This window comes from Ovis canadensis, chromosome 6 (genome assembly GCF_042477335.2).
Source record: "Ovis canadensis isolate MfBH-ARS-UI-01 breed Bighorn chromosome 6, ARS-UI_OviCan_v2, whole genome shotgun sequence".
In the NCBI taxonomy this organism is placed as follows: domain Eukaryota; kingdom Metazoa; phylum Chordata; class Mammalia; order Artiodactyla; family Bovidae; genus Ovis; species Ovis canadensis.
Window position 1 is genome coordinate 3999139 of NC_091250.1, and position 13444 is coordinate 4012582.

The following is a 13444-nucleotide window of genomic DNA, read 5'->3' on the forward strand; positions in this document are numbered from 1 at the left end:
TGAGGATTCCTCTCCAGTGCTGACATGGATCTTGGGGTACTTCTGGAGTCTCCCCAGGGGAGTCAGTCCTCGTCTCGAATGCGGGCATGCACTTGCGCTTTCCTCCAGAGCGGTAGCAGCAGTGTCACGCAGTCCGCCGCGTGGATCAAAGGATCTATGGTTTTCCCTCGAGTCTTTCCCACGAGGCTTTCCCACGAGGCTTTCCCACAGGGCTGTCCCACGTGCACACGTGGTGGGAGTCGATCCTCGGCTTGAACGTCAAGGCAGTGCAGGGAAAACAGGTTCCTCTGGAATGGACTGACACGTCTGGGGGACTCTTGGAATGGTGGCACGACCCTGGAGTTCCTCTCGCCTTTCCTGTGGAGAGCGCCTCCTCTTGAGATGCGACGGGAACGCCGGGAATTCTTTCCCTACGAAACAGGGAAAGGTTCCCTCATCTCGAGCTAGGAGGCGGAAACGGGGCTCCCCTGGATGTGTGCGGGACCCACGTGCTTCCTCTAGAGTGGAGACGGGTATGTCGGGGAACTTCTTGAGTTGCAGCAAGGGTGTGAAGGACCCTTTGGAAGTTCCAGTGGCTAGACATGATTAGCCTTGAGAAGCCTCAGCGGAAATGAGCCTCATCTCGCCTGGAGGGCAAAACCTCCTGGTTTTTCTCGAGTTGCGGCAGTGCTCTCGACTTACGACGGGGACCTCAGGGACCCGCTCTGGTGGCCTCAGGAAAGGCCAGTCCCCATGCGAGTTCCTCGGGGGCCTCTCGGGATTCCTCTCCCGTCGATGCCGGGGCCTAAGTCCTTGTGTGGAGTCGGGGCCGGAACCTGAGGATTCCTCTCCAGTGCTGACATGGATCTTGGGGTACTTCTGGAGTCTCCCCAGGGGAGTCAGTCCTCGTCTCGAATGCGGGCATGCACTTGCGCTTTCCTCCAGAGCGGTAGCAGCAGGGTCACGCAGTCCGCCGCGTGGATCAAAGGATCTATGGTTTTCCGTCGAGTCTTTCCCACGAGGCTTTCCCACGTGGCTTTCCCACAGGGCTGTCCCACGTGCACACGTGGTGGGAGTCGATCCTCGGCTTGAACGTCAAGGCAGTGCAGGGAAAACAGGTTCCTCTGGAATGGACTGACACATCTGGGGGACTCTTGGAATGGTGGCACGACCCTGGAGTTCCTCTCGCCTTTCCTGTGGAGAGCGCCTCCTCTTGAGATGCGACGGGAACGCCGGGAATTCTTTCCCTACGAAACAGGGAAAGGATCCCTCATCTCGAGCTAGGAGGCGGAAACGGGGCTCCCCTGGATGTGTGCGGGACCCTACGTGCTTCTTCTCGAGTGGAGACGGGTATGTCCCGGAACTTCTTGAGTTGCAGCAATGGTGTGAAGGACCCTTTGGAAGTTTCAGTGGTTAGATGTGATTGGCCTCGAGAAGCCTCAGCGGAAATGGGCCTCATCTCGCCTGGAGGGCAAAACCTCCTGGATTTTTTCGAGTTGCGGCAGGTGCTGTCGACTTACGACGGGGACCTCAGGGACCCGCTCTGGTGGCCTCAGGAAAGTCCAGTCCCCATGCGAGTTCCTCGGGGGCCTCTCGGGATTCTTCTCCCGTCGATGCCGGGGCCTAAGACCTTGTGTGGAGTCGGGGCCGGAACCTGAGGATTCCTCTCCAGTGCTGACATGGATCTTGGGGTACTTCTGGAGTCTCCCCAGGGGAGTCAGTCCTCGTCTCCAATGCGGGCATGCACTTGCGCTTTCCTCCAGTGCGGTAGCAGCAGTGTCACGCAGTCCGCCGCGTGGATCAAAGGATCTATGGTTTTCCCTCGAGTCTTTCCCACGAGGCTATCCCACGAGGCTTTCCCACAGGGCTGTCCCACGTGCACACGTGGTGGGAGTCGATCCTCGGCTTGAACGTCAAGGTAGTGCAGGGAAAACAGGTTCCTCTGGAATGGACTGACACATCTGGGGGATTCTTGGAATGGTGGCACGACCATGGAGTTCCTCTCGCCTTTCCTGTGGAGAGCGCCTCCTCTTGAGATGCGACGGGAACGCCGGGAATTCTTTCCCTACGAAACAGGGAAAGGATCCCTCATCTCGAGCTAGAAGGCGGAAACGGGGCTCCCCTGGATGTGTGCGGGACCCACGTGCTTCCTCTCGAGTGGAGACGGGTATGTCGGGGAACTTCTTGAGTTGCAGCAAGGGTGTGAAGGACCCTTTGGAAGTTCTAGTGGTTAGACGTGATTAGCCTCGAGAAGCCTAAGCGGAAATGGGCCTCATCTCGCCTGGAGGGCAAAACCTCCTGGATTTTCTCGAGTTGTGGCAGGTGCTCTCGACCTACGACGGGGACCTCAGGGACCCGCTCTGGTGGCCTCAGGAAAGGCCAGTCCCCATGCGAGTTCCTCGGGGGCCTCTGGGGATTCATCTCCCGTCGATGCCGGGGCCTAAGTCCTTGTGTGGAGTCGGGGTCGGAACCTGAGGATTCCTCTCCAGTGCTGACATGGATCTTGGGGTACTTCTGGAGTCTCCCCAGGGGAGTCAGTCTTCGTCTCGAATGCGGGCATGCACTTGCGCTTTCCTCCAGAGCGGTAGCAGCAGTGTCACGCAGTCCGCCGCGTGGATCAAAGGATCTATGGTTTTCCCTCGAGTCTTTCCCACGAGGCTTTCCCACGAGGCTTTCCCACAGGGCTGTCCCACGTGCACACGTGGTGGGAGTCGATCCTCGGCTTGAACGTCAAGGCAGTGCAGGGAAAACAGGTTCCTCTGGAATGGACTGACACATCTGGGGGACTCTTGGAATGGTGGCACGACCCTGTAGTTCCTCTCGCCTTTCCTGTGGAGAGCGCCTCCTCTTGAGATGCGACGGGAACGCCGGGAATTCATTCCCTACGAAACAGGGAAAGGATCCCTCATCTCGAGCTAGGAGGCGGAAACGGAGCTCCCCTGGATGTGTGCGGGACACCACGTGCTTCCTCTTGAGTGCAGACGGGTATGTCGGGGAAGTTCTTAAGTTGCAGCAAGGGTGTGAAGGACCCTTTGGAAGTTCCAGTGGTTAGATGTGATTGGCCTCGAGAAGCCTCAGCGGAAATGGGCCTCATCTCGCCTGGAGGGCAAAACCTCCTGGATTTTCTCGAGTTGCGGCAGGTGCTCTCGACTTACGACGGGGACCTCAGGGACCCGCTCTGGTGGCCTCAGGAAAGGCCAGTCCCCATGCGAGTTCCTCGGGGGCCTCTCGGGATTCCTCTCCCGTCGATGCCGGGGCCTAAGACCTTGTGTGGAGTCGGGGCCGGAACCTGAGGATTCCTCTCCAGTGCTGACATGGATCTTGGGGTACTTCTGCAGTCTCCCCAGGGGAGTCAGTCCTCGTCTCGAATGCGGGCATTCACTTGCGCTTTCCTCCAGAGCGGTAGCAGCAGTGTCACGCAGTCCGCCGCGTGGATCAAAGGATCTATGGTTTTCCCTCGAGTCTTTCCTACGAGGCTTCCCACGAGGCTTTCCCACAGGGCTGTCCCACGTGCACACGTGGTGGGAGTCGTTCCTCGGCTTGAACGTCAAGGCAGTGCAGGGAAAACAGGTTCCTCTGGAATGGACTGACACATCTGGGGGACTCTTGGAATGGTGTCACGACCCTGGAGTTCCTCTCGCCTTTCCTGTGGAGAGCGCCTCCTCTTGAGATGCGACTGGAACGCCGGGAATTCTTTCCCTACGAAAAAGGGAAGGATCCCTCATCTCGAGCTAGGAGGCGGAAACGGGGCTCCCCTGGATGTGTGCGGGACCCACGTGCTTCTTCTCGAGTGGAGACGGGTATGTCGGGGAACTTCTTGAGTTGCAGCAAGGGTGTGAAGGACCCTTTGTAAGTTCCAGTGGTTAGACGTGATTAGACTCGAGAAGCCTCAGCGGAAATGGGCCTCATCTCGCCTGGAGGGCAAAACCGCCTGGATTTTCTCGAGTTGCCGCAGGTGCTCTCGACTTACGACGGGGACCTCAGGGACCCGCTCTGGTGGCCTCAGGAAAGGCCAGTCCCCATGCGAGTTTCTCGGGGGCCTCTCGGGATTCCTCTCCCGTCGATGCCGGGGCCTAAGACCTTGTGTGGAGTCGTGGCCGGAACCTGAGGATTCCTCTCCAGTGCTGACATGGATCTTGGGGTACTTCTGGAGTCTCCCCAGGGGAGTCAGTCCTCGTCTCGAACGCGGGCATGCACTTGCGCTTTCCTCCAGAGCGGTAGCAGCAGTGTCACGCAGTCCGCCGCGTGGATCAAAGGATCTATGGTTTTCCCTCGAGTCTTTCCCACGAGGCTTTCCCACGAGGCTTTCCCACAGGGCTGTCCCACGTGCACACGTGGTGGGAGTCGATCCTCGGCTTGAACGTCAAGGCAGTGCAGGGAAAACAGGTTCCTCTGGAATGGACTTACACATCTGGGGGACTCTTGGAATGGTGGCACGACCCTGGAGTTCCTCTCGCCTTTCCTGTGGAGAGCGCCTCCTTTTGAGATGCGACGGGAACGCCGGGAATTCTTTCCCTACGAAACAGGGAAAGGATCCCTCATCTCGAGCTAGGAGGCGGAAACGGGGCTCCCCTGGATGTGTGCGGGACCCCACGTGCTTCCTCTCGAGTGGAGACGGGCATGTCGGGGAACTTCTTGAATTGCAGCAATGGTGTGAAGGACCCTTTGGAAGTTCCAGTGGTTAGATGTGATTGGCCTCGAGAAGCCTCAGCGGAAATGGGCCTCATCTCGCCTGGAGGGCAAAACCTCCTGGATTTTCTCGAGTTGCGGCAGGTGCTCTCGACTTACGACGGGGACCTCAGGGACCCGCTCTGGTGGCCTCAGGAAAGTCCAGTCCCCATGCGAGTTCCTCGGGGGCGTCTCGGGATTCCTCTCCCGTCGATGCCGGGGCCTAAGACCTTGTGTGGAGTCGGGGCCGGAACCTGAGGATTCCTCTCCAGTGCTGACATGGATCTTGGGGTACTTCTGGAGTCTCCCCAGGGGAGTCAGTCCTCGTCTCGAATGCGGGCATGCACTTGCGCTTTCCTCCAGAGCGGTAGCAGCAGTGTCACGCAGTCCGCCGCGTGGATCAAAGGATCTATGGTTTTACGACGAGTCTTTCCCACGAGGCTTTCCCACGTGGCTTTCCCACAGGGCTGTCCCACGTGCACACGTGGTGGGAATCGATCCTCAGCTTGAACGTCAAGGCAGTGCAGTGAAAACAGGTTCCTCTGGAATGGACTGACACATCTGGGGGACTCTTGGAATGGTGGCACGACCCTGGAGTTCCTCTCGCCTTTCCTGTGGAGAGCGCCTCCTCTTGAGATGCGACGGGAACGCCGGGAATTCTTTCCCTACGAAACAGGGAAAGGATCCCTCATCTCGAGCTAGGAGGCAGAAACGGGGCTCCCCTGGATGTGTGCGGGACCCCACGTGCTTCTTCTCGAGTGGAGACGGGCATGTCGCGGAACTTCTTGAGTTGCAGCAATGGTGTGAAGGACCCTTTGGAAGTTCCAGTGGTTAGATGTGATTGGCCTCGAGAAGCCTCAGCGGAAATGGGCCTCATCTCGCCTGGAGTGCAAAACCTCCTGGATTTTCTCGAGTTGCGGCAGGTGCTATCGACTTACGACGGGGACCTCAGGGAACCGCTCTGGTGGCCTCAGGAAAGTCCAGTCCCCATGCGAGTTCCTCGGGGGCCTCTCGGGATTCTTCTCCCGTCGATGCCGGGGCCTAAGACCTTGTGTGGAGTCGGGGCCGGAACCTGAGGATTCCTCTCCAGTGCTGACATGGATCTTGGGGTACTTCTGGAGTCTCCCCAGGGGAGTCAGTCCTCGTCTCGAATGCGGGCATGCACTTGCGCTTTCCTCCAGAGCGGTAGCAGCAGTGTCACGCAGTCCGCCGCGTGGATCAAAGGATCTATGGTTTTCCCTCGAGTCTTTCCCACGAGGCTTTCCCACGAGGCTTTCCCACAGGGCTGTCCCACGTGCACACGTGGTGGGAGTCGATCCTCGGCTTGAACGTCAAGGCAGTGCAGGGAAAACAGGTTCCTCTGGAATGGACTGACACATCTGGGGGACTCTTGGAATGGTGGCACGACCCTGGAGTTCCTCTCGCCTTTCCTGTGGAGAGCGCCTCCTCTTGAGATGCGACGGGAACGCCGGGAATTCATTCCCTACGAAACAGGGAAAGGATCCCTCATCTCGAGCAAGGAGGCGGAAACTGAGCTCCCCTGGATGTGGGCGGGACACCACGTGTTTCCATTCGAGTGGAGACGGGTATGTCGGGGAACTTCTTGAGTTGCAGCAATGGTGTGAAGGACCCTTTGGAAGTTCCAGTGGTTAGACGTGATTGGCCTCGAGAAGCCTCAGCGGAAATGGGCCTCATCTCGCCTGGAGGGCAAAACCTCCTGGATTTTCTCGAGTTGCGGCAGGTGCTCTCGACTTACGACGGGGACCTCAGGGAACCGCTCTGGTGGCCTCAGGAAAGGCCAGTCCTCATGCGAGTTCCTCGGGGGCGTCTCGGGATTCCTCTCCCGTCGATGCCGGGGCCAAAGACCTTGTGTGGAGTCGGGGCCGGAACCTGAGGATTCCTCTCCAGTGCTGACATGGATCTTGGGGTACTTCTGGAGTCTCCCCAGGGGAGTCAGTCCTCGTCTCGAATGCGGGCATGCACTTGCGCTTTCCTCCAGAGCGGTAGCAGCAGTGTCACGCAGTCCGCCGCGTGGATCAAAGGATCTATGGTTTTCCCTCGAGTCTTGCCCACGAGGCTATCCCACGAGGCTTTCCCACAGGGCTGTCCCACGTGCACACGTGTTGGGAGTCGATCCTCGGCTTGAACGTCAAGGCAGTGCAGGGAAAACAGGTTCCTCTGGAATGGACTGACACATATGGGGGACTCTTGGAATGGTGGCACGACCCTGGAGTTCCTCTCGCCTTTCCTGTGAAGAGCGCCTCCTCTTGAGATGCGACGGGAACGCCGGGAATTCTTTTCCTACGAAACAGGGAAAGGATCCCTCATCTCGACCTAGGAGGCGGAAACGGGGCTCCCCTGGATGTGTGCGGGACCCCACGTGCTTCCTCTCGAGTGGAGACGGGTATGTCGGGGAACTTCTTGAGTTGCAGCAATGGTGTGAAGGACCCTTTGGAAGTTCCAGTGGTTAGATGTGATTGGCCTCGAGAAGCCTCAGCGGAAATGGGCCTCATCTCGCCTGGAGGGCAAAACCTCCTGGATTTTCTCGAGTTGCGGCAGGTGCTCTCGACTTACGACGGGGACCTCAGGGACCCGCTCTGGTGGCCTCAGGAAAGGCCAGTCCCCATGCGAGTTCCTCGGGGGCCTCTCGGGATTCTTCTCCCGTCGATGCCGGGGCCTAAGACCTTGTGTGGAGTCGGGGCCGGAACCTGAGGATTCCTCTCCAGTGCTGACATGGATCTTGGGGTACTTCTGGAGTCTCCCCAGGGGAGTCAGTCCTCGTCTCGAATGCGGGCATGCACTTGCGCTTTCCTCCAGAGCGGTAGCAGCAGTGTCACGCAGTCCGCCGCGTGGATCAAAGGATCTATGGTTTTCCCTCGAGTCTTTCCCACGAGGCTTTCGCACGAGGCTTTCCCACAGGGCTGTCCCACGTGCACACGTGGTGGGAGTCGATCCTCGGCTTGAACGTCAAGGCAATGCAGGGAAAAAAGGTTCCTCTGGAATGGACTGACACATCTGGGGGATTCTTGGAATGGTGGCACGACCCTGGAGTTCCTCTCGCCTTTCCTGTGGAGAGCGCCTCCTCTTGAGATGCGACGGGAACGCCGGGAATTCTTTCCCTACCAAACAGGGAAAGGATCCCTCATCTCGACCTAGGAGGCGGAAACGGGGCTCCCCTGGATGTGTGCGGGACCCACGTGCTTCCTCTCGAGTGGAGACGGGTATGTCGGGGAACTTCTTGAGTTGCAGCAAGGGTGTGAAGGACCCTTTGGAAGTTCCAGTGGTTAGACGTGATTGGCCTCGAGAAGCCTCAGCGGAAATGAGCCTCATCTCGCCTGGAGGGCAAAACCTCCTGGATTTTCTCGAGTTGCGGCAGGTGCTCTCGACCTACGACGGGGACCTCAGGGACCCGCTCTGGTGGCGTCAGGAAAGGCCAGTCCCCATGCGAGTTCCTCGGGGGCCTCTGGGGATTCATCTCCCGTCGATGCCGGGGCCTAAGTCCTTGTGTGGAGTCGGGGTCGGAACCTGAGGATTCCTCTCCAGTGCTGACATGGATCTTGGGGTACTTCTGGAGTTTCCCCAGGGGAGTCAGTCTTCGTCTCGAATGCGGGCATGCAGTTGCGCTTTCCTCCAGAGCGGTAGCAGCAGTGTCACGCAGTCCGCCGCGTGGATCAAAGGATCTATGGTTTTCCCTCGAGTCTTTCCCACGAGGCTTTCCCACGAGGCTTTCCCACAGGGCTGTCCCACGTGCACACGTGGTGGGAGTCGATCCTCGGCTTGAACGTCAAGGCAGTGCAGGGAAAACAGGTTCCTCTGGAATGGACTGACACATCTGGGGGACTCTTGGAATGGTGGCACGACCCTGGAGTTCCTCTCGCCTTTCCTGTGGAGAGCGCCTCCTCTTGAGATGCGACGGGAACGCCGGGAATTCATTCCCTACGAAACAGGGAAAGGATCCCTCATCTCGAGCAAGGAGGCGGAAACTGAGCTCCCCTGGATGTGGGCGGGACACCACGTGTTTCCATTCGAGTGGAGACGGGTATGTCGGGGAACTTCTTGAGTTGCAGCAATGGTGTGAAGGACCCTTTGGAAGTTCCAGTGGTTAGACGTGATTTGCCTCGAGAAGCCTCAGCGGAAATGGGCCTCATCTCGCCTGGAGGGCAAAACCTCCTGGATTTTCTCGAGTTGCGGCAGGTGCTCTCGACTTACGACGGGGACCTCAGGGAACCGCTCTGGTGGCCTCAGGAAAGGCCAGTCCTCATGCGAGTTCCTCGGGGGCGTCTCGGGATTCCTCTCCCGTCGATGCCGGGGCCAAAGACCTTGTGTGGAGTCGGGGCCGGAACCTGAGGATTCCTCTCCAGTGCTGACATGGATCTTGGGGTACTTCTGGAGTCTCCCCAGGGGAGTCAGTCCTCGTCTCGAATGCGGGCATGCACTTGCGCTTTCCTCCAGAGCGGTAGCAGCAGTGTCACGCAGTCCGCCGCGTGGATCAAAGGATCTATGGTTTTCCCTCGAGTCTTGCCCACGAGGCTATCCCACGAGGCTTTCCCACAGGGCTGTCCCACGTGCACACGTGTTGGGAGTCGATCCTCGGCTTGAACGTCAAGGCAGTGCAGGGAAAACAGGTTCCTCTGGAATGGACTGACACATATGGGGGACTCTTGGAATGGTGGCACGACCCTGGAGTTCCTCTCGCCTTTCCTGTGAAGAGCGCCTCCTCTTGAGATGCGACGGGAACGCCGGGAATTCTTTTCCTACGAAACAGGGAAAGGATCCCTCATCTCGACCTAGGAGGCGGAAACGGGGCTCCCCTGGATGTGTGCGGGACCCCACGTGCTTCCTCTCGAGTGGAGACGGGTATGTCGGGGAACTTCTTGAGTTGCAGCAATGGTGTGAAGGACCCTTTGGAAGTTCCAGTGGTTAGATGTGATTGGCCTCGAGAAGCCTCAGCGGAAATGGGCCTCATCTCGCCTGGAGGGCAAAACCTCCTGGATTTTCTCGAGTTGCGGCAGGTGCTCTCGACTTACGACGGGGACCTCAGGGACCCGCTCTGGTGGCCTCAGGAAAGGCCAGTCCCCATGCGAGTTCCTCGGGGGCCTCTCGGGATTCTTCTCCCGTCGATGCCGGGGCCTAAGACCTTGTGTGGAGTCGGGGCCGGAACCTGAGGATTCCTCTCCAGTGCTGACATGGATCTTGGGGTACTTCTGGAGTCTCCCCAGGGGAGTCAGTCCTCGTCTCGAATGCGGGCATGCACTTGCGCTTTCCTCCAGAGCGGTAGCAGCAGTGTCACGCAGTCCGCCGCGTGGATCAAAGGATCTATGGTTTTCCCTCGAGTCTTTCCCACGAGGCTTTCGCACGAGGCTTTCCCACAGGGCTGTCCCACGTGCACACGTGGTGGGAGTCGATCCTCGGCTTGAACGTCAAGGCAATGCAGGGAAAAAAGGTTCCTCTGGAATGGACTGACACATCTGGGGGATTCTTGGAATGGTGGCACGACCCTGGAGTTCCTCTCGCCTTTCCTGTGGAGAGCGCCTCCTCTTGAGATGCGACGGGAACGCCGGGAATTCTTTCCCTACCAAACAGGGAAAGGATCCCTCATCTCGACCTAGGAGGCGGAAACGGGGCTCCCCTGGATGTGTGCGGGACCCACGTGCTTCCTCTCGAGTGGAGACGGGTATGTCGGGGAACTTCTTGAGTTGCAGCAAGGGTGTGAAGGACCCTTTGGAAGTTCCAGTGGTTAGACGTGATTAGCCTCGAGAAGCCTCAGCGGAAATGGGCCTCATCTCGCCTGGAGGGCAAAACCTCCTGGATTTTCTCGAGTTGCGGCAGGTGCTCTCGACCTACGACGGGGACCTCAGGGACCCGCTCTGGTGGCGTCAGGAAAGGCCAGTCCCCATGCGAGTTCCTCGGGGGCCTCTGGGGATTCATCTCCCGTCGATGCCGGGGCCTAAGTCCTTGTGTGGAGTCGGGGTCGGAACCTGAGGATTCCTCTCCAGTGCTGACATGGATCTTGGGGTACTTCTGGAGTCTCCCCAGGGGAGTCAGTCTTCGTCTCGAATGCGGGCATGCAGTTGCGCTTTCCTCCAGAGCGGTAGCAGCAGTGTCACGCAGTCCGCCGCGTGGATCAAAGGATCTATGGTTTTCCCTCGAGTCTTTCCCACGAGGCTTTCCCACGAGGCTTTCCCACAGGGCTGTCCCACGTGCACACGTGGTGGGAGTCGATCCTCGGCTTGAACGTCAAGGCAGTGCAGTGAAAACAGGTTCCTCTGGAATGGACTGACACATCTGGGGGACTCTTGGAATGGTGGCACGACCCTGGAGTTCCTCTCGCCTTTCCTGTGGAGAGCGCCTCCTCTTGAGATGCGACGGGAACGCCGGGCATTCTTTCCCTACGAAACAGGGAAAGGATCCCTCATCTCGAGCTAGGAGGCAGAAACGGGGCTCCCCTGGATGTGTGCGAGACCCCACGTGCTTCTTCTCTAGTGGAGACGGGCATGTCGCGGAACTTCTTGAGTTGCAGCAATGGTGTGAAGGACCCTTTGGAAGTTCCAGTGGTTAGATGTGATTGGCCTCGAGAAGCCTCAGCGGAAATGGGCCTCATCTCGCCTGGAGTGCAAAACCTCCTGGATTTTCTCGAGTTGCGGCAGGTGCTATCGACTTACGACGGGGACCTCAGGGAACCGCTCTGGTGGCCTCAGGAAAGTCCAGTCCCCATGCGAGTTCCTCGGGGGCCTCTCGGGATTCTTCTCCCGTCGATGCCGGGGCCTAAGACCTTGTGTGGAGTCGGGGCCGGAACCTGAGGATTCCTCTCCAGTGCTGACATGGATCTTGGGGTACTTCTGGAGTCTCCCCAGGGGAGTCAGTCCTCGTCTCGAATGCGGGCATGCACTTGCGCTTTCCTCCAGAGCGGTAGCAGCAGTGTCACGCAGTCCGCCGCGTGGATCAAAGGATCTATGGTTTTCCCTCGAGTCTTTCCCACGAGGCTTTCCCACGAGGCTTTCCCACAGGGCTGTCCCACGTGCACACGTGGTGGGAGTCGATCCTCGGCTTGAACGTCAAGGCAGTGCAGGGAAAACAGGTTCCTCTGGAATGGACTGACACAACTGGGGGACTCTTGGAATGGTGGCACGACCCTGGAGTTCCTCTCGCCTTTCCTGTGGAGAGCGCCTCCTCTTGAGATGCGACGGGAACGCCGGGAATTCATTCCCTACGAAACAGGGAAAGGATCCCTCATCTCGAGCAAGGAGGCGGAAACGGAGCTCCCCTGGATGTGGGCGGGACACCACGTGTTTCCATTCGAGTGGAGACGGGTATGTCGGGGAACTTCTTGAGTTGCAGCAATGGTGTGAAGGACCCTTTGGAAGTTCCAGTGGTTAGATGTGATTGGCCTCGAGAAGCCTCAGCGGAAATGGGCCTCATCTCGCCTGGAGGGCAAAACCTCCTGGATTTTCTCGAGTTGCGGCAGGTGCTCTCGACTTACGACGGGGACCTCAGGGAACCGCTCTGGTGGCCTCAGGAAAGGCCAGTCCTCATGCGAGTTCCTCGGGGGCGTCTCGGGATTCCTCTCCCGTCGATGCCGGGGCCAAAGACCTTGTGTGGAGTCGGGGCCGGAACCTGAGGATTCCTCTCCAGTGCTGAAATGGATCTTGGGGTACTTCTGGAGTCTCCCCAGGGGAGTCAGTCCTCGTCTCGAATGCGGGCATGCACTTGCGCTTTCCTCCAGAGCGGTAGCAGCAGTGTCACGCAGTCCGCCGCGTGGATCAAAGGATCTATGGTTTTCCCTCGAGTCTTGCCCACGAGGCTATCCCACGAGGCTTTCCCACAGGGCTGTCCCACGTGCACACGTGGTGGGAGTCGATCCTCGGCTTGAACGTCAAGGCAGTGCAGGGAAAACAGGTTCCTCTGGAATGGACTGACACATATGGGGGACTCTTGGAATGGTGGCACGGCCCTGGAGTTCCTCTCGCCTTTCCTGTGAAGAGCGCCTCCTCTTGAGATGCGACGGGAACGCCGGGAATTCTTTCCCTACCAAACAGGGAAAGGATCCCTCATCTCGACCTAGGAGGCGGAAACGGGGCTCCCCTGGATGTGTGCGGGACCCCACGTGCTTCCTCTCGAGTGGAGACGGGTATGTCGGGGAACTTCTTGAGTTGCAGCAATGGTGTGAAGGACCCTTTGGAAGTTCCAGTGGTTAGACGTGATTAGCCTCGAGAAGCCTCAGCGGAAATGGGCCTCATCTCTCCTGGAGGGCAAAACCGCCTGGATTTTCTCGAGTTGCGGCAGGTGCTCTCGACCTACGACGGGGACCTCAGGGACCCGCTCTGGTGGCGTCAGGAAAGGCCAGTCCTCATGCGAGTTCCTCGGGGGCCTCTGGGGATTCATCTCCCGTCGATGCCGGGGCCTAAGTCCTTGTGTGGAGTCGGGGTCGGAACCTGAGGATTCCTCTCCAGTGCTGACATGGATCTTGGGGTACTTCTGGAGTCTCCCCAGGGGAGTCAGTCTTCGTCTCGAATGCGGGCATGCACTTGCGCTTTCCTCCAGAGCGGTAGCAGCAGTGTCACGCAGTCCGCCGCGTGGATCAAAGGATCTATGGTTTTCCCTCGAGTCTTTCCCACGAGGCTTTCCCACGAGGCTTTCCCACAGGGCTGTCCCACGTGCACACGTGGTGGGAGTCGATCCTCGGCTTGAACGTCGAGGCAGTGCAGGGAAAACAGGTTCCTCTGGAATGGACTGACACATCTGGGGGACTCTTGGAATGGTGGCACGACCCTGGAGTTCCTCTCGCCTTTCCTGTGGA